This window comes from Podarcis gaigeae (genome assembly GCF_964106915.1).
Source record: "Podarcis gaigeae genome assembly, chromosome: 9".
Taxonomy (NCBI): domain Eukaryota; kingdom Metazoa; phylum Chordata; class Lepidosauria; order Squamata; family Lacertidae; genus Podarcis; species Podarcis gaigeae.
Window position 1 is genome coordinate 30,755,323 of NC_139685.1, and position 19,875 is coordinate 30,775,197.

Consider the following 19,875-nt stretch of genomic DNA (forward strand, 5'->3'; position numbering starts at 1 on the left):
TTCTCACTCTTTGTGCTGATTGGAGCCAGTGTGAAAGGTGAGTCAACTACTGAGAACTGGCTTCGAGGGTCACTCTGCAGAAGGAGCACAGAAATAACACTGCAGAGGAGGAGTCTAAAGTGAAGCATTTAGGGATACTGAAAACACAAGGGCCTTCAGTTTCAGGAGAATAGTATGCAAGTTTTGTTACATACAACTTCAAGGAAAACACAACATTCCAAATAATTCGCTGATGTACATGCACAGAAAATAGTAGATCTGCATAACTAAAATATTATTGTATAATTTTGGAAGGCAGTATGACTGTGACTATCATGAAAGGACCCTGCACTTCTGATTTTGCCTCTACACTAATGGGTGCTAGGGGCAAAAAGTGATAAAAAATGCTGTTTAAAGTTATTAGTTACTCATAATATCAACAGGTGCTTAGCCTGTTCTGATGATTTTATATAAGGAAGGAGTTTAGAAGATTTAAAAATCCAGAATTTTCTCAATTTTCATAATAGATCACTACTTCCCTTAGCATCACATGAAACTCCTTGACAAAACTGAATTATTGTAACATTTACCACCAGTTAGATCCTTACCTGTGACCCAGCAAAACGGTTTTTCATATTAGCCATTGTTTTACACAAAACATACTATTCTGGCTTTTGGGGTCATTCGAATCTCAGCTGATCTGCACATGTTTGCAAGCAACCTGCATACACCCTCACTTCAGCAGGTACACACATACATACATCATTTTATTTATATACCACCTTTCCATAGTTGAAACCATGATAAAGGTGGCTTACAACATTAAAAAATACATAGTTATCACATAACAAAAGTAGTAATAAACAATAACTCAAACATCAATAAATAAAATATCAATAAATACACAACCAGACTGAACAACATTAATATCAATAACAACAACAATCCCTCTCCCCCCCAAAAAACCAACATCCCAGCCCAAGAGTATGACAACTCTTTTAGATGACCCCTCTTCTGCAAAATTTGTTGAGACTTTCCCCCAACATGTCTGGAGCACAATGTCACTAGCCTCCTTCAAAAGAATCCCTAAGATTCAGCTTCAGTATCAATCACCAATGGAAGAGACCAACTTGCCCCTATGTGTGACCTCTGGGATATGTTTGCTAACAAACTTCTACTGTGTTTTGTGCCATTTGAGAATACTACAACTGATGAGCAATTAGTGCTATTCAAAGGAGGATGGCCAATGAGGCAGCATATTTCATTCAAACGTGGAAATATGGCATAAAATTCTGACTACATTGCAATTTCAAAACACCATTTTTTAATGATACATACATATATGTGAGGAAGAAAGAACATGCAAAGACCAGACAGAGGCTGAGAAATGTAACAACGCATGGATGAAATATAACTGATAAGTTCTCCACTACTGACCAATGGATTAGCTATGACAAACCTGATGCTAGTTGACAGATCGGGGGGAAACCATAAAAACAGAAATCCAATCGCAGTTTCTTGATCACAAACCAGAAATGTCCACAGCAACATTTTTGGTTTTAAAGATTTCACATGTGAGTCTCCAAAGAAAGGAAGGGCATTGATTCTTGTTCCTTCAACGCATAATGACACAGAGATCTCAGACTAAACTTTCAACCCAGAAAACATTCTTCATTTTAATAAAACTCAGGGTAGTGTGGATGAGCTGGTGAACTGGTCCTCATATACACTTCAGAATGTGTGAACAGTGGTCAATTGTGTGTCTGTGTTTTCAAAAATGGTAGGCAATATCTGCTTAAATGCCCATATTGAATAACCCACAATGACGTGCATGTTCCAAAATACATTTCTCTTCCTAGTAGAACTAGCACTGAAGTTGATCAAACTCTGGGTGAGTCTAGACAGAGCCATTGGTAGGGCTTGTCACTGTTGACACCAAGAAAAAGGGAAGAGTTATCTATACCAGGAGTCAGCAAACTTACCGCATCTCAGGCCGGTGTTTCCTGCACCAATCACGCAGCAGGTCGGAACGCGGGGAGCGTGTGCCCATATGCGTGCACACACACTATTTCTGGCACACTTCCGGGTCGGAGGAGCACCGGAAATAGCTTGTGTGCATCTGCACGGGCCTCCTCTGACCCAGATGTGCACCAGAAATAATGCTTGTGCATGCGCAAATAATGCTTGCGCATGCACACAAGCTATTTCCGCTGCTCCTCTGACCTGGAAGTGGGCAGCCACGCAGCACAGTGCTGGTAAGAGCGGGTGGCCGCAGTGGGCAGCGGGGTTGCCGCGGGCCGGATAATCGAGTCCCTCGGGGCTTATCCGGCCCGTGGTCCTTAGTTTGGGGACCCCTGATCTATAAGTTTGATACAATATCAGAAAATCACTGCAACAATGTGTTTTATGTCCTTGAATTAATCCATTTGTGAAATGTGTTGATTGTACATAGCTGCTCAAGTACATGTGATATGGCTGCTAAGCCCATGAGACTTCTTGTACCCATAACTCACTATTATTGCACTTCTATACTTCAGCAATATATTTTCATGTTTAAAAAACTTGTCAGGTCAATTTAGACTGCACATACTGCCTAGGTTTTTGTACTTTACCTTGTGGGTGTTGTTCACCCAAATGACTTACATGACTTACTGGAGAAGATAAAGTCTCAATGTTGGCATGATTTAATTATTATTTTTTACTTGCTGGTACGTTTTGAGGTACATTTTACTCCAATACCAGACTGGTGCAGTTTAAAGGAATGTGAGCAAGGAAATTCTGCAAATGATGGTTATTTAAAAAATGAAAATCTAAACATATTACATCTTTTTAAAATGATAGAAACAAGTAAAATATTTTTTAAAAAATATTTAAAAAATGAAAATCAAGTAGATGGTAGACAAATATTTATAAACAAAGCCAAAATGGTGTGCTACGGTTTTCTAGCACAGTACTGTCTTGACCACAGTTACTAAAAACAATGGGCCTTGTAACAATCTAGCAAATGGAAAGTTTTGTCCTACCTCTTCCTGTTTGGAACACTTTCTGTGTTTTCTGCTTATGACAAAAGGTATTCTGGTGGGGCACAGAGGAATTCTGTAAGACACATAGTACAAAACAGGAAGTTATCAAGGAATCCGAAAATATTTTTGCAAGTATTTTGACATGTGTTATAGCCAACAGTATCCAGATTTGCCCCCCTGATGCAATGATATCCTGCAAGTTCTTCTTATGTGTGAAAATGTGTGTGAAAACGCCTTCAATAAAAATACTATAGGCCATTAGTGAATCTGGCATTAGATTTGGAAACTTAGGATGGCATGCAGGTTTCTCTCTGCCCAGGGAAAGGAGCAATGCTGGTGAGGGGATTCCATCATCACCAGTTGCTGTTCCATTGGCTATCACCACTAGAAAAACCTGAAACACTGCGGTTTTAGGCAGAGCCGGTTGTTCCAGTTCTCAACAAGCTCATCTAGTGAGCCGCCAGGGGGAGCAGGATCCCGCAAGGCCTGACGAAATCCATCAGGATCCATCATCCTGAGCCCAAATAGGTTCGCCACCCAAGCGGGGGGGGGGGGGGAGTCAATCCTGGCTTTCAGAGCGTAGTGATCAGACCATGGCACTTCCACACTATACCCGCCCCAAAGATCAGATCCAGCGTGTGGCCTGCTTGATGTGTGGGACCCAAAACAAACTGGGAGAACCCTAATGTCGCCATGGAAGACACCAGGTCCAGAGCCTGAGAGGAGGGGATGGCATCGGCATGAACACTGAAGTTCCCCAGAACCAGTAGGTTAGGGAACTCCAAGGCCCAGCCTGCCACCACCTCCAGCAGGCCTGACAGGGTGGCCACCAGTGTGCTAGATGGTTGGTACACCAGCCAGACAGCCAAGCTCTCCTTGGTTCCCCACACCAAGCCAACACATTCATTGCCAGAGATCGATGGTGCTGGCAGAGCCCTGAAAGATCAATCCTCCCGGATTAACAATGCTACCCCTCCCCCCGACCCACAGCCTGCGACTGGTGGAGGATGGAGTAACCTGGGGGTGCCATCTCATGCAAGGTAGGATGATTTGAAAGTGTGTCTGTCAAAAACAAAAATATCAGATGTTAAAAAAGAAAAAGTAATGAGAAATTTCAGCTTAGCTTTACTTTTAATAGCTGAAAATTTGGGGGGAAAGTATATATTTCTGTATCACTGCATGTTGAAGCAGTTCATAATACTGAATTCCTTCATGTCATGCAGTTTTAAAAGAACCGGAAACCCATGGTGTATGGGAAAATAGTTTTGTTAAGTGGCCAGGGGGGTACAATTTACACACACACACACACACACACACACACAATATATATATAATTTCAGTCTGACAAAGTTATGTAATGTTTAAACCCCATTGCACCATTACAGTCTAGATATCTTCCTTCCGTGTTTAGAAGCAATTAAAGAGAGAGAGAGAGGACAGAGAGAGTCAGTGTACACTTTCTAATTGATAAGTCTGAGTATTAACTCTGCAAAATCCATGTTGCATTGATGTAAACATTCATTTTCTCAAAAGGTCATTCCTTCTGGATTTTCTGCCTACATTTCCTGTATTCTTTCCTGAGGCGTGCTTGAAATATCAAATTAAAAAGAAATATAACTGTAGATTATTTAAGATTTCTTTGTGTAAGTGTTGCAAACATTTACATATGTGTATGTAGTTTCAAGTAGCCTCATTTGAAGCTTATGCTTCTCTTTTTCTAATTAGCTCAGATTATGGAAAACTAAAATATTTCAACCAGTTACATGCATTTACCTAGTTATAAATCACATTGAATTTAAAGGCACGCCTGTGTAAAACACAGAAGACTGCACTGTAAGGTTGCAACTCAAATTCCACTGAAGTAAATGGCAAATCTTACCATGATTTTAATGGATTATACCTTTAATGAATGGAAATATTTTTATGGCATATTGTTCTTCACTATACAAGGTCCCCCCGCCCCCTTTTAGGTTCAGCAGGTTTAGGAATGAAACCTGCTGAGAGGCAACATCCCATTTACAGTGTGTCAACTATATGTCACACACACTTAAAATAATTGGTATCATATGACAAGGTAACATTAAAGAACTGTCCTCCCTCTGATATAATCTATGGGCACCTGTTCAAAATATATACATGATAATCAAGGCACTGTGCCTTTACCCTTTCCAACTCAACTTGGCATTAATTAAACTGATTGAAGTCAAAATATTGTACAGTCTGTAATACTTCCAGTGGCTATGTTGTATGAGACGCAAAAAATTAATTGTGTAATACAGCTTTTCAAATCATATCACAGAAAAGAACCAAGAATGCAATAAAACATACAGTTTGTATACCATTGTTCCAGCTTAATTCAAAACAAGAATACTATTTTAAAAGAATCTTTAATAACAATGTTATTAAAAAGGGACCGTAAAATGTGGAATATATTGTTTAAATTAGCATGAGTCAAGGCCAAATTCTTTACCAATTCTTAGTAGCATTTCAGTAAAGCTCCATGCCAGCTAACCCAGACAGAAGATTTTATCCTAATAAATGAGGTGAATACTTAAATGAAAGTATATAAGTTATTTACTTTAACATAAAGGAAAGCAATTCCACTTGTATTGACAATAATGTGAAGAGATTGTGCTTGCTCAAGGAAGGACAACATTATTATTTGAATGTCTGTCTTTCTCTTATTTGGACCACCTGCAGTACAGAGAGCCTTTCACGTATATGTGCATGCATATGCACACTGAAGGAGAATTTGCAGCTGTATTCTCTATGGAGTACCTGATGGACCAAATTAATTATGAAGCTCCTGTCAAGAGAGGCCTCCATCAAAACCACTCCAAACAGGCCAAAATTTTATGGTTGTAGGAGACAGAGTTATTTTGTCAGTGATTTCAGTCAAATGCATCAAATGAAGTAAGAAAAGCTTTTATTAGAAAAACAGGATCCCTATTACAAAAGCTATATAACAAAGTATGTTAACTCACATACACTTCAGTGTCCAAGGTTTTACAAAGGTTTTCCTTTACAAAGGAGAAGGAAGAGATCCAAAGTGTGTTTGACATGCGCTTTTATTCTGGCTTACTTCCCCAAAGCAACCCCTTCTATGGTAATCAAAGCTTCTAGGTAGGCTAACTACCTGTAGCAGAGAGGCAGGCCTGTACCTCCTTTTGTGGGGTGCAAGGTGCAGGGCACTTTTCAAGGAAACTGATTATCTTGACATATTTTGGTATAGATGCAGGCCTAGCTTTGGCATGGAACTGGTCTTGGTTCCTCCTATGGATGACCTTCTACTGGAAATTGATAATTATATTGATAATGCAAGTGAGTTAATAAGCAGGTAAAGGTAAAGGGACCCCTGACCGTTAGGTCCAGTTGCGGATGACTCTGGGGTTGCGGTGCTCATCTCGCTCTATAGGCCGAAAGAGCCAGCGTTTGTCTGCAGACAGCTTCCGGGTCATGTGGCCAGCATGACTAAGCCTCTTCTGGTGAACCTTAGCAGCGCACGAAAACGCCGTTTACCTTCCCGCCAGAGCGGTACCCATTTATCTACTTACACTTGATGTGCTTTCGAACTGCTAGGTTGGCAGGAGCAGGGACCGAGCAATGGGAGCTCACCCTGTCGCAAGGATTTGAACCGCTGACCTTCTGATTGGCAAGCCCTAGGCTCAGTGGTTTAGACCACAGTGCCACCCGTATCCCTTAATAAGCAGGTACTAGCTGCCTGGTGTTGAGGCAGACCATGGGTCCATCAAACTGAATACTGTCTACACCGACTGTCTCCAGGCTTTCAGTCAGGAGTGTTTCACAGGCCTACCTACTACCACTGAGTTATGACCACCCTTTCTCATGAGTTACTGTGGCAATTTGCATAATAAAAAAAATATATTGTATGTCCATATGGTTCCTCCTACACAGTTATAAACCAAATACCTGTGAATTATAAATTGCAGGAACAGGCATATTTAGGCATCTGACCAACAAATGTCTTCTCACAACACCCTCGCCCCGCCAAAAATCCTTGAATCTATTGTTAAGTGCTAGCACAAGCATGCCAATTAAATTAGGTTAATAATGTAGTCTCTTGATAAAAGTGGATTTTAAACACCAGCATACTGGTGACAAGTGTGCCAGGGCTTTTAAAATCAACACTGCAGCTGTATCCTTTGATATTGTGTTAGGACTTACATCAACTGTAACACATTGTAAAAAAATACATAATGCTCTATATTTACCATAGTAAAGGAGGGACAACAAAATAGCTTTGTAGTGAAATGGCTTCAAGTAAGTGAAAATTCATAGTTAAAAATTAAAATCAGAAAAATATTTGATGAGAAAGTCTGATTAAAGATTATCTCTATCTCATGACAATTGAAAACGTGCAATCTCAACAATAATGAGATAATTAACAGTAATGAGATAATTCCTTTTGTTGGGGTAGTGAGATACAAAGACGGACTAAAATACCTGAGAAAATTTGGGAGGCAGGTAGGCATGTGTATGTACCTCCCTGCTCAATATGGAATGTGGGGGGGGGGGGAGGGTTGATGAATAGTTGCCATTTTTTTTTCTCCAAAGATACCAATTTTAGTTTCATGTGTGCATTATATTTTATATATGTCATGGCATCTTCTAGATTTGTCAGCAGCCTTCGACATGGTCATGAACTTTTGGACCACTGCTTTGCCGACGTGGGGATTCAGGGCACAGCCCGACAATAGCTACGCTCCTTTATCTCAGGTTGGGGACAGAGAGTGGTGCTAGGGAGTTGTCACTGCGGCATTCCTTGGTGTGTGGAGTGCCGCAGGGCACAATTCTTTCCCCAGCCCAGATTGTCCGGAACTTTGGGCTGGGCTGTCATCAATATGCAGATGACACCCAGCCTTATCTGTTGATGGACAGCCATCCTGGCTCGGGGTCATCCAGAGACATGCCATTCAATTTTGTCAGTATGCAAATATACCCATCTCATCCTAGGGAGACAGTGAAGACTGTGGACCAATGTTTGGAGGCAGTCTTCTTTTGTAGGAAATCCAAAACCTTCCATTTTAGGCTTTGGAAGCTTTATGGTTTTTTATGCATTTTTTAAAAAAGTGGTTTCAATTGCTATAGTTAAATTATTTCTGATGGTTTGTACCCATCTCTCGCCACTGCTATGTTATTGCTTTATTAATATTTTTTTCTGTATTTATAGTTGTCCATCTGTTTTTTAAATGGTTTTAAGTTATTGTTAGCTGCTTTGGGCTTACTGAGGAAAGGTAAAGTATAAAGGTTTTTAAATATAATAAATAAAAAAAATGTTCTAAAGTCTTCACTTAAAAACCTTTTAGCTTTCTAAAGTAGAATAAAAAAATCCAGGCAAAATGAAATCACAGTGTAATTTAATGTAAAACCTTTTGAAAGTTTCAAAGCCCACTGCACTTATGAAACATATGGTTCACATGGTTTAATTGTAATTGGTGAACTGCATGTCTCTATCATCACAGCAAGTTATTTCAAGTGATTACTCCTAAATGAAAGTTCAGCACTGAAGTAACCTACAACACAAAAATGCCGTAGATTTCCAGGTGAAAATTATGGTTTCTCCCATATTTTGAGGAGAACAGTGATAAAATTAAGCTCAATTATATGGAACTGAATTTTATTCTCATAAATTACCAGTAGTAACCCTTTAGTAAAATCTAAGTTGAAGCTCAGGATGATTTTATTTTGCACACACTCAATTTTAATCATGTTACTAGATCTGGTTCACTTCAAACTAGAAGTTATCATCATATGGTAAAAGATTATTTGGTTTTAGATATATTACCTGCCTGTAGCTACTGAAAGACATGCCACCAGAAGGATGTGACGAGGGGGTGGGATTTGAAATGTTTTGATGGACTGCTCCTCAATATCCATGCCAGGATTAGCTGATACCAACCAAAATTGTTTTAAAAGCTTATGGTAATCAGCAAATTTAGCTCAAGGCATCTTTATTTTATTTTTAAAATCTCATTACTTAGGGACACTGAGAAAATGTATTTCCTTAGTATTTCCTTCTCTCTTGCTCATTGTGAAAGGTGTTTAGAGCAATGTAATAAATCTGGTAAGTGTTTTGTGGACATCACTGCTTAGACAAGTATGATGACTGATAATTACAGAACATAACTGCCCTTGTCAACCTCAAACCCAAGTGAACTAAAAACCAGGGAAATCAAATCAATATTTTACCAACTCCACACATTACTACTATGTTTGGGTTTACACAAAGAAAACAAAAATCAATGTACTATGTGGAAACCTGCTTTCAGTATTTCTTTCTTCTCCCCCTACCTGCCTCAGTGTTTTATGTCCAATGATGTATTAATGCTATTGATTACGAGCTAAACTTACATAAGATCAGGCATGACATGTCACTGATAAAGCGGTGTGTCGTAGTTTTAATAAGAGTGCATCTTACTCTAAAGAATGTATATTCTGTTTCCAGATCTAGAAATATTCCAAGATCTGATTCACACAAACTGACACAGGAACGCGGTGGCAGGAAATCTAATCTGAATGGTGATGCTTTTCTAGCTGTTGGTTGCAATTGTGTTACTTTGTGTATTTAGCCATTTTCATTGCATCATTTTAAGCAACCAAATTGTAGTGATGTGGTGAAAGGGTGCTATATTTTTAAGTTCAGTAAATCTGTGGGTTTTATTCTCTCTCTCCCTCTCTCTCCATGTGTGTGGGTAGTAAAATTAGTAGATATGCCTCTATGAAGTCTTGCTTGTTTAATGACATCTAGGTCTTCAGAAAAACCTTGCATCCTCACTTGCTTTTATACTTGTATTTAAACGACTTATACATACAACCTTCCTACAAGAACTTTGACAAGGTGGGCATGAAATATAATTGCAATTAGAGATGTGCTGAGATACCAGAAAAAATACATCCCTATACTAAGTCATGAGGCCTACCTGCTGATTCCCAGGTAGCTCAGGTACTTAATTTACCTCCATGCTGAGCATCTAGCTGCTGTTTGCATTTCACAGGAGAGATCCATTACCCATATCAATAGCAGCCATCCAATTATAAACAGAGCAACTCACTTTAGCTATCATAATATATTAGGCTGCAAAGAGGCAAATCATGAAGATGATACATCATAATTACAACAGACTGATAACAGGTTATATGCATGTGAGAGCTATCAAAGGAGCAACACATAACATCCAAAACCAACACCAGCTATTAGAGGAGGCAGATTGGCCTTTTCCCCTTTCCCTTGTGATTTGCAGTGACAAAAAAAACACAACCCCAAACCCACTGCACATCAAACTACTAATGTTTCTGCTTTCAAAACCTGATTTTTACTGGCAGGAATTTTATCCTCATAATGGCAAGTATCTGCTTTTCTTCTTACCCTTGAGAACTTCATACTATTATGAGGGGAGAAAGCCAATCAAAGGGAAGACAAAAAATGTAGGATTGGTCTCTGTGGAAAATGTGTATCTATTTTGAAAAAGTTTGCCCCTGCAGGAAATCTAATTTGTGGGTTTTTTATTGGTGCAAAAGTTGTTTTTTTAGACATTCATTTATTTCCTGTAAAAGAAGGCAAAATCTGATTAAGTTTTTTCCAATATAGCCTCAACTGCAGAGGCAAGATTCAACTAGTTCTGGTGAAATGAGGAGCACACTGATGAAGTTTCAAAGATTTTGTTATTTACACATTGTAGAAACTGAAACTTAATTCGGGGATGGTATATGTTGTTAACCAGACATTGGGAGGCAATTGGTTCAAATGATTCCCTTATAACAATAGCTGCTGATTTTCCTAAGAACTATCACAGTTAGATGCATTATAAATTAAGACTCAAAATTCATGATATAATACTCGTTTTATCAACAGTATGTTAGGAAATTGTGTATTGTAGGCTCCTCATGTAACCCAAACCCCGAGTTTTTTTGTTTTGCAAAGGACACACATTACATACATGAAATGCACACATACTACTTAAATTAAAGCTGCTTGATTCTGTTCAAAGGCACTGGGGCTATTATCTATGAAAAACCTCAGTGTATCTTGGTCATGCTTGAGGGTGACCAAGAAGTAGGCAGGGTTAAGAGAAGGGATAACAAATGACCGGAATTGGACCTGACCTCAAAGTCTGGCACCAGGCCTGGCTCCCTGAATTTCAGTTTGATGCTCACAACTGCAAAGACTTCTTCAGTCTTCAAGTATCTGAAGGGCTATCACATAGAAGATGAAGCAGGTCTGGCACAATCTCTCCCTCCACTTACATCTTTCTTGGCAACAGGGCAAAAGTGAATAGGCCTACTTTCCTCTCTCTATTATACGCCCCCCCTCCAAATCCGTGATCTGGAAATATGCAGATGCCATCCTATCTCTGATATATGAGGAACACTAGCACTGAGGTGAATCAACCGCAGAAGCAAACTTAGCAACCACCTTGAGTGTCATTTAATGTACTATAATTTTATTTTTATTTAGTTTACTGGTTTTATGTAAAGGTTTTGATGTTGCCCTCTACAGCATCAGTTTTTAGGGAAGTTTAAAAATAAAATATAATTATACGATTGAAAAAGTAAAATATAATTATACTGCTCACAATGATATATTAAGGGAGGGGGATTGTTATCAACATTTCAATTAATAAAAGACAGCAAATACGAGAGTTGGCAATATGCTATGGGGAAAGAGAAGGGAGCGTACATGGACTTTTTCCCCAAATTATTTTTATTAATTTTCAAAATTATTGCAAATCAAACCAATTTAATTTAATTTAATTTAATTTAATACAATTTCTTAAAATAGGTTTCCCACTCCTGTTCCAAACAAATGACCATCATTTCCTCACATTGCCGCATCATTTCTTATTTACGGTCCAGCTGACAACCTTCACTTGCCATTAAACCATTCTTCCAGCTGCGTGTACCCCTTCATTTATATTGTTGTTCCAGATCTGGTGTGCTGGGAAAATCAATTACTATCTTCTATTGTGCAGTTCTTTGCAGGGTCACATTCTTTCTGCTGTTTAGCGACTGGCATACAAGCTGTGGCCATAAATAACTCACAGAATGTGTATCCAAACTCTGTCATTAAAATTCCGCTCTGGAGTTCTTCCTCGGCACACAGTTAAAAACAAGTTATTTTCTCAAATTCAGCCTCTCTGCCAGATCTGTGCGGCAGCAGTTAATTCTTTTTTCATTGCAGCAACAGCTCCTAGTCCAGTCCAGGAATAATTTTAAATAAAGTCCAATCAGCCTCAGTTGAGAGGGGAGGGCATAGCAAATCCTTGTTAAATTCTTTGTTGAGCATAAATCGAAAGCCTCCCTCCTCTTTTCCAAAGTAACAAACATAATAATATAACTGCGGCTACACACGTGTCTTTCATTTTGCAGGGGAGGACAGGAAAAAAGGAGACCATTTTAAAACCATATGAAAGCACAAAACATCTTGTCCTCCCCCTTCCTTTCCCAGCTGTTGTGATGATTCTCAAGCTTCAAAGAAAACATTACCTTCAAAGAGCCAAGCCCATTCCTTTCGGCAGCTGACTGATTGCAGCCCATTAGCATATATCGGTCCAGGAGCGCCTCTTGATTAATGCCAATTGTCCAAATTATGGAGGAACCAACCACAAATCATGCCAGAGACAGAGGCTCATCCGTGGCAGGGACACACTCCTAGGTCACACACGCTCTGCCTTTCAAGTTGGCAGACACACGCTTGAGTGGCACATGCATTGAGCTCCCTAGACCTCACTGGGGAACATTGCCAGGATTTTTGGCTCATAAATCCTGGCTTTCCCCTGCCTGAACCTCCTTGCTGCCTATGGAGGGCAGCAAGGAGCAACCACTATTGACTCATGATGTAGCTGGAAACCAAGGGTACATGGGCAACATGGTTTCAACTTTCTTCTTTGCCAACCTGTAAAATGGGAAAGTGCATGTGGCTAAGAATGAAGTCCTTAAGCTCACTGATTTAGGCAAAGTACAAAGATGTAATTTCCTCACCTTTATTGGGCTTATAGCAAGCAACTGTTCTTAAAGGGAGGTATAGAAACTTATAACTAAGTTTAGCCCTCAAAAATATAATATATGCATAGGAACGATTGATTTACTTAAAGTAGATTCACTGAAATAAACGGGCCTAACTTAGCCATGTTCCTTAATTTCAAAGAGTTTGTTCTGAGTAAAATATGTACACCATTCTATGAATTTCGAAAAGCCCCATAAAGGTTTATATTTATCTTTTATGGTCCAAGGTGCTCACAGTGTGTAAATTTAGTTACATTTGCAGTTAGTCACTGGATTCTTTAGCCTTTTACTGTTAAAGGGCTGACTATGCTATTGGATGCATATACCGTATTTTTCCCTCTATAACACGCAGATTTTTTCTCCTAAAAAGTTAGGGGAAATGTCTGTGCGTGTTATAGAGCGAATGTGTGGTCCCTGAAGCCGAAAAATCAGGCAAAAATCAAATCGCGCTTCACGGAGAAGGGAAACCTGAAAAGAGGAAGCGGCTGCTTTCCTGCATTCTGCCTCAGGGTCTTACTGCCCACCCTCCTCTGTTTCGTTGCTGTGTTTGCTGAAACGGAACAAAGAGCAGGGAAAGCCCCTCCCCTCCAGGCAAGCAGAGGGGAAAGCAGAGTGTCAATTCCTCTCTGTGCTCCGGTGCTGCTGGGGGAGAGGGAGAGAGAGGGGGGGAGGGAGAGAGAGGGGGGAGGGAAGGAGGGAGGGAGGGAGGGAATGAGAGAGAGAGAGAGAGAGATGGCTGGCTTGGGTGGGGGGAAACTTTTGCCTTTCTTTCCTCCCTCCCGTTAAATCCTTCCCCTGCATTCTTAGCCAGCTGCTTCTCTGCACACCCCTCTCATGTCCCTTCTTTGTTTTTCCTTCGCTCCCCACTTAAAATGTGGTTACAAAGCATAGATCCACATGGATGCTCAGGATCTTTGCATTGGGTCACCCCAAATTCACCATCAGATCACATAGCATGTCCATGGCTACAGCCTGCCCCCAAAAAATCACGCACCCACTGTTGCCTGGGGCTGCAATGGTGCAAAAACGTGGTTAAAAAGCATGGATCCACATGGATCCTCAGGATCTTTGCATTGGGGCACCCCAAATTCACCATCAGATCACATAGCATGTCCATGGCTACAGCCTGCACCAAAAAAATCACGCACCCACTGTTGCCTGGGGCTGCAATGGTGCAAAAACGTGGTTACAAAGCATGGATCCACAGGGATTCTCAGGATTTTTGCATTGGGTCACCCCAAATTCACCATCAGATCACATGTCTGTGGCCACAGCATGAAGCACAAAAATGATACATCCACTGTTTCATTCAGAATGTTTTTTCCCTTGTTTTCCTCCTCTAAAAACGATGTGTGTGTTATGATCAGGTGCGTGTTATAGAGCGAAAAATACGGTAAACATCAGAGGCACAAGACATGCCAGAGAGTTTTCTGTTCCTCTTCTGCTGCTGCTTGGAAGAGTGTTAGTCACTTGATGTGTCTCAAATGTAACAAGGGGCAGGTGGGAAAGAGGAGGAGAGAAAATGATGGGACAGATTCTGAGGAGATTTTGCAAGGATGCTCCATCATTTTCCCTTTCCTGCCACTAGCAAATGTAGGAGTCAAATTATTTAAAGGTAAACCTTCTTGTCCAGAAAATCAATTTTCCCTGTCTAAGTGGCATCCTGCCATTTGTACAGCAAAGCTGATAAATTCCAGCTTTCTTCTTGGCAGAAAAACAAAAGTATTACAGAACTATCCTTCTCTCCCCCCCCCCCATCCCAAAAGAGTAAAGTCCATATTAATAATATTCCTCTGATATCAGGATCACCTTCTTTCCTTACTTCCAAAAATGCTAAAACTGTCAAATGAATTTTGAAGTTAGCTAGTAGATCACTGGAGGTTTTTTTACAGAACTGGTTCCTTTTATGTTTGTCCAATAAGAATAAGCTGGTTTGCTTTAAAAAACCACTGTGTAGTGATGGAGGGAGGGAATTCTTGTCTGCATCTTTACGAGCCAGTGGGAACATTTGTGCAAGTGCATGGTTACTGATAGTTGCCCCTACTGATATCAACAGCCTGTGCCGATCCAAGAGCAGCAATATATTCACAGCAGCACCGAAACACACTCCAACTTGGTGCTTAAAGGTATGGGTGAGAATTTCAGTTCCCCATTGCTCCACATTGTAAATACCATTGGTTTCTCCAAAGCTGCCTCACTAGCAGCTGAAAATATCAATGCACACACACACTCCAATACTCCACATGTGTAGATGCTTTAAAAACTACCTCAACAAATGTAGCTCTGTTCCATTAACTTTTATGATGGTAACAAAGAAGAATTATCAGAACCATATTTTAAGTTCATGACACCCCATGCCCTGTTCTGTGTATGTTTATCTCATTTAATTCAATGGGACATGTTGAGTACAGTGGTACCTCGGGTTACATACCCTTCAGGTTACAGACTCCGCTAACCCAGAAATAGTACCTCGGGTTAAGAACTTTGCTTCAGGATGAGAACAGAAATCGCACGGTAGCAGCAGCCGGAGGCCCCATTAGCTAAAGCGGTGCTTCACGTTAAGAACAGTTTCAGGTTAAGAACGGACCTCCGGAATGAATTAAGTACGTAACCTGAGGTACCACTGTATACTGCTTCAGTCTCCCTTTTCTCCATTGGTGCACATACCCTAGCCACCTTTCTACATTCAAAAACAGCTTACCCAGTCACCCACATCTTGGCAGCCCAAATATGAGTTTCCGTAACATGTTTCCATGACATGATAGTAGCCCCAGTGGCAGACCTGTATTACCTGTATTATCTAGTATCATTTCCCCCCACCCTCTGGGCCACACTTTCAGAATATAAATTTACTCATGCCACATAAAATTTCTGTTGATAAGAAATACATTGGAAAACAAAAAGAGACAACTCCTAGCAGTGCTTGTTTTAAAACACAGAACACAACTACTTCATATAGCCCAGCTGGTAAAGCATGAGACTCTTAATCTCAGGGTTGTGATTTCAAACCCCACATTGGGCAAAATATTCCTGCATTGAAGGGGGTTGGATTAGATGATCCCTCCCAACTCTATGATCCAGAAAGTATGAAACAATACAGCTACATAACACAAATCATTCCCGAAACATAAATATAAATTTGCCTCTTACATATGTACCTTAAGTATGCATACGGATTCAATGAGAGGTGTGAGATTGCTGGGCAATCTCATTAGGTGTATCTCCTCATCAACACAAATAAGCCTTTCTCTTTTCTGAACTTCCATATTTGTCAGAGGTGAAAATCCCTGCTCACAACAATATGTCGTGGAGAACTGTGGAGACTTCTTGAAGAGAGGCGTGAATACTGCTTCTTGGTATATATTGCACGTTCATGGTGATTTGTGTTATTGGGGGAGTCATATACAATCCCACTTTCAATGATGTTTGCACCTGCAAAACTCTTGGGGTAGTCATACTGCTTCACGTTCAATCAGTGCATAGTTTGTAACTTCCTGCTAAAATCCTGTAACTTTTCATCTTAACTGTTGTTGCACTATAGCTCCTCCCAACAGCAATAGGGAAGCATGGCAGAATGACTAATAAAACAGAATAAATGTACCACCAATACACTATTACCATGTCAAGAACATGTTGCACAATACACCTGCAATAAAGCCCTATGTCTGTGGGCTTAAGCATCTAGTAGTCACAGTCCAGTGAACAAATACAAAAACTGTTATGTACTGAGTTGAATAGGATCCAAAAGGCAGCAGTCTGATTGGTCCTAGAACAATAGGATTCAGAATGCTGCAGTCTGATTGGTCCTAGAACAATAGGGTCCAGAATGCAGCAGTCTGATTGGTCCTAGAACAATGCAGCAGTATGATTGGTCCGTAGGAGCCACCCAGTCCAGCTCCAGGTGGAAGTGAATCCGCAACCTGATTGGCCTACAGGAGAATCCCAGAATTAGCCAATCATGTACGGCCCATTGTGTAAATAATGTATATAAAGCAGATATTTTGGGGGAACTTTCATTCCTCACCACTATGAGCTGAATAAAGAGCATGAAATCCACACTCAACTCTGAGTATATTTCAAAAACTTAAACCCTTTTGAACTCAGGGGGTTAGGAGCTCCAATTATGTGCTTGACTGTGACTTTTGTATGCAATCCATGCCACCAAGTCAAAAGTTCCATTAACTGTACTGGAGTGGGATCACTGCTGCCATATTTTACCCTATGCTTAATACGCCAAGTAGTAATTGTCTTGTAGATCCCAGCAAGCCTACAACTAAGCAGAGCTATATTTTATTTTCTGTATTAAAGTAAAACACAGCTGTCATGTCTCTCCCCACCCTCACCCCCTTTTTAATGTGGGAATACTGCCAAGCCAGTAAGCAAAAAATTCCCATGAGAAAGATAGTTCAGCTGGGTCACAGCTACCCATGCATGTGTCAGTACTGAGGCTCAGACAAACATGATAGGTCATGGAAATTCTCTTTGTACAGGAGAAAAGTCTGTAGGGCCAAAGTGAAAAGCAGGTAAATGATAGCAAGAGCTGGGGAAACAAAAGATGTAGGATTGAGGCAGTTAGGATTGGAGTCAGGAAGCTAACATGCAGTTGTTTCTTGGTAGAATGTTCAATTGATGGCTCCAGCACATGTTACATTTTCAGATATGAGGATTAAAGTCAGTGTTGGGAATAGTGCAACAGCACCTACTTGAAGGGTAGATTTGCTTGTCCACCGTAGCATCATTGGGTTGCTCTAGTGGACAAAAACAAGAGTAGCTTTTGCAAGAAACAGTCTGGCACATCCTCAATTTTGTGTACTCTCTGAGCTTGAACAGTCCACAACGGAAACTCAGAACAGTGCAAACCTATTTCCTACAACAAATGAATTACACAAAGGCCAACAGGGGTTGTAAATAGCATTGCAGGCTGTTTAAGAGTATGGCCCCCGTGATGTTACACTGGACAAGCAAATCTACCCTTGAGGTAGGTAAAACGGTACTATTTCACTTGCCAACTATGGAGGACCATAGTTTTCAGATCCCTTGCAGGGGTGTTGCTAGGTTTACAACTGGATAATCCGCATGAGTTGCTTTGAACATTTGAAATCACTCAACCATGCCTAGGAGCAAGTCCCATTAAACTAAGTACTTAGGTTTGTGTTAAATCAGTTGGACAATTGAGAACTGACAATGGTAATCCTCAATTCTGTTGACACTAATAAATTAAAATGCACACAGTTGTAAATGTTCATATACTTATATGCAAATTACTCTAAGAGGAACCAGTTCATTAATTTATCTTATTTATCACAATCAGACACAATCCCTTCAACAGCAGAACCACCCATGTCATCATTTCATATTTAACTACTAATTAATTAAAGTTTTCCAGTAGTTTCAGTGTAATAATATTATCTAGCAAGTTTATTATTTGAACAGAGGAGCATCTACAAATGCATCAGTCCACCTTCAGGGCTTCAGGGGAAGTTTGTGTATTGACCTTATAATAAAGTTTAACATCTGTACCTCTAAAAGTTAGCATCAACATGCCTATTAACACAATGAGGAAAAACTAATTAAAGCAAATTAGCTTAATGTGCACATGCAGGATAAGACAGATTACTTCTTAAAATCCAAGAAGATAATAGCACCCATATGGGATATGTTTTTGGCATTTTTCATATAAATTGGACAGTTTTAGAGGATAAGTAAGGTACAAAAGTCCTTACAGGCAATTATGTCTTACCAATGCTTGTGGCTGACATCATAAAAGTATAATTTTAATTGCTATTAATTGCATTAAGTCTACTCTTATTGAATACTTAATGCCATCTCTGACAGTAGTACTAATTTATATACTTTAATGAAGCTTTCAGACCAGAAATGTGGAATTATATGAACACTTACACAATATTTAAAGCATCACATTTTATTGGTTACAAAGCTTGGGTTACAAAGGCATTTTGTTCTATAAATGTTCATCTTCCTTGTCATAATAACAGATTAGCATGAGCGTTTCTGCAAGATACATGTTTTGGAATGTAATTTATGTCTCAAAACCTATCTTACATTCCAAGCATTATAGTATTGTCTTCTGACATGCTATACTACAGGCAGTAAGGCAAATACCGTTGGACTGAATTAGGGTTTAGTTAAAATAAACACCTAATTATAACTTTATATGCAATAATTATTTTTTGTTGTGAAACATATAAACCATGGCCAGATTCAGCTCTTAACATTGAAAGGCACTTGTTCCTGAATGTTATGCGACATGTTTGTCCACATGTTTGTTAAAGTGAACCGTAACTGAATAGAGTAGAATGTTTGCATAAGAAACAGAAATAACATCAAGTTAATTTGTTGTTCTCTTCTGTGTTCCTTTTCAAAATCATTTTTTCCAGTGTTACTAGTCACTCTCGGTTTGTCCTGTTACCGGGACTTGCATTATTAAAAGATGAGAAATTAATTCATCTCAATCAGGGCTAGTTTCAACATTGGTGAATTAGTAAGCTACCTCGTTACACTAATGGAAAAATACATCCATTATTACCTTCTAATTTGTTTTCAAGTTATTTTTCTAAAGCTACACAATCTCTTTAAAGTGGTCAAGGCACTATACATGAAATGAATTATTGAATGGGGAGGGAGGGAATCTGCTTTAAAGAACTCCCAGGCCTTTTGTAAGTTTGAGGTGGATGCAAAATGTTAATGAACAAGAAGTTTTCTTCCAATTGTTTTTCTTTTTTTAAAGCAAAATAGTAGAGGAAAATGATGCCATTCATTTTTCTAGTGAGCTACCAAAGCTCTTTATAATTAAGGTGATGCCCCTTATAGATCTTGTGATGATGCAGAA

General features: G+C 39.7%; 1 protein-coding gene across 27 annotated transcripts in view; it reads right to left on the bottom strand.

The window, feature by feature from the left end:
- TENM3 (teneurin transmembrane protein 3) overlaps window positions 1-19,875 on the bottom strand; it is a 1,240,854-nt gene that overhangs the window by 461,388 nt on the left and 759,591 nt on the right. For all 27 annotated transcript variants that reach the window (XM_083755214.1, XM_083755180.1, XM_083755191.1 and 24 more), the window contains one exon: window positions 3,003-3,075. The gene's annotated coding sequence lies outside the window, so the exon portion shown is untranslated. The remainder of the gene's footprint in view (window positions 1-3,002; window positions 3,076-19,875) is intronic.